The sequence below is a fragment of the Cynoglossus semilaevis genome, chromosome 5 (genome assembly GCF_000523025.1).
Source record: "Cynoglossus semilaevis isolate Cse_v1.0 chromosome 5, Cse_v1.0, whole genome shotgun sequence".
NCBI classification, from domain to species: Eukaryota; Metazoa; Chordata; class Actinopteri; order Pleuronectiformes; family Cynoglossidae; genus Cynoglossus; species Cynoglossus semilaevis.
In genome coordinates this window covers 11,940,359-11,942,705 of record NC_024311.1, presented here as the reverse complement: position 1 = coordinate 11,942,705, position 2,347 = coordinate 11,940,359, and positions in this window count along the sequence as shown.

Here is a 2,347-nt window from a genome sequence, read left to right as displayed (position 1 = left end):
TTTCATGTTAATTAATAGCACTTTAAACTCATCATGCCCCAGTTTGCTCTTTCGACCTTTAAATGTCTCCGTCAGCTGCAGATGAACTTGCGGAGGGGACGAAGATGATAACCAACAGTTAGATGAATCGACCGTTCCCTCCGTGTCTCTGCGTCAGCCATGTTTTCAAAGCCCTCCCTCTGTATCTGCCGGTGATCAGCTGTAGCTGCTCCTAAAACTCAGATTTGCTTTGGTTTGTGCTGAGAAGTCTTGTATGATGAGAGGAATGTCATACACCGTTTAAAAAACCTGATGCTGAAACTAAACCTGATGCTCCTCCTCCGTCATGGCTACATATCACATCAGTGCTTTTACATGTGGGGGCAGATAGAGATCACAGTAAAGTTAACTGGAAAAACAAGAAAAAAAAATGGAACAATTTTTGAAACTTTTTAGTTGTAAACTCTTGAGATCCTATAATTGAGATAATCAAGATGCGGCCCGTGGGCCGAATCCAGCACGTGACTGGATTCCAAAATAATAATGTTTGTGTAACATCAAATGTGAATTTGATTTCATTCATTTGTCCAGATAAAGTTGATGACCCCGTCCTATAAATTAGGATCACAATTTGAACGAAGGTTTATTTTCCACGTCTGAGGCTGAACTTTGTTGTACATGTGGAAAAAAGAACCCTTTTTAAAAGTCACTTCATGTTTAAGTCTGTCAGAGCTCAGCATTAATGTGGCGACCTGAGCTGTGAGGTGAGATAAGACGGAGGGCAAAAATGACCAGGGCAAAACCAAGTCTTGATTTCAGAGCTCTGTCCTGGGGTAGTCCTGTTGTTAGGACGGGATTTGTTTGTTCTTTAATGATCGGAGTGAGGGAAGAGTGACCTTTATTCCAGCTGCAGTGATGCAGTTCTTCTAGTGCAATGTATCGAAAAACACAGCTTGAAAAGTCCTTCAAACACCCACGTGAGACTTTGGTGCGGCTTGTGGCCCTGGGTGAGGGTTTCTGTGACACACGCGTGTTAGATTTCTTTGTGTTACAGGGTTTGGTAGCCAACCTTGCCGCTGACCCCTAGTGGCTGCTCTTCAGAGGCAGATCCTCACCATTGTCAGTGAGCCACCTTTGCCCCGAAGCTGTTTGGGGCGACCGCTTCTTAAAAATGTTGAAACTTAATTTAACTTTAATTTATTTTTTGGATTTTAAACAAGGTATCCTCATGAAATACCACAACCTCTGATTGGACACAAAAAACAAAGGTGACGTTTTTTGTGGTAAAAATGCTGGGTGTAAAACTTGAGCTGCAAAACCTTTATGATTGATTGGAAGCCAAGAAAAAAAAATGCTGTAGGAATTATTATGGAATGACGCTGAGGGAATGTTCATTTTAGGCTCTTCGCTGTTGGGGTAGAGAACCAGTACTAATTCCTGGTATGAAAATGATAATGTAAAGAAACAATCATGACTGTAATGTAAAGGTTGAGCCGTTTACAGATATGTGGAGATTATTCATTTACAGTAATGTGAAATGTCAGACATCTGTGTTTTCTTCACTCAGTTTCCACAACCATCAAAGTGAAACTCTAAATCCTTCCATTGACTTTCTAATCTAAACCACTGAGGCCGTAGGTGCTGGGTTTATGGTCTTTCTTTTACGTTTGTTTGTTTTCTGCTGTGTCCAAGTCACTGATCTGTGTTGCCACCTACTGCCAGAAAGATCAAACTGCAAATGCAGTTTGGTCATAGTAAAACATCCAGATTCTACGGTTAGCTGTACACGTGAGCGTGACAGGAAGTCGGTGGAATGTTGTTGTAGTTTTTTTTTTTAGTTTTTTAATCTGGACCAAGGTTGTTGTTGACACCAGCACAAAATTGGTTTTCTGCAGTGAAAGTCTCCACCACTGTTGCACAAACAGCAGATTTAAAAGTGTTATTGTTTAGATGTATATTTTCTAGTCTTAGTGTTTATGTTTATTTGTTGTTGTTTTTTATTTTAAATATTATGTCTTATGTGATGTCAAAATGCTTTGCGGTGAGTGTACTGTCACATCACCACCTAAATATGTCTATTTACTTGATGAAAAAATACTTTAAAATGTTTAAGAATATATATATAAATATAAATAATTATATGAAGGACCAGGGATAATATTTAATGCAATAATCCCAGACCAGGTTTTACTTCAAACATACACATAGTCCATATATATAAGTCCTCTCATATACAGTTTGTCGTCTTTGATATGGAAACTAACTTGTGTTTAGCGTCTGTTTTTCCACATTGACCTGTGAACTGACCCCAGTACAGCCAATTCGGGCTCTGGAATACCGTATTTTCCGGACTATAAGTCGCTCCGAA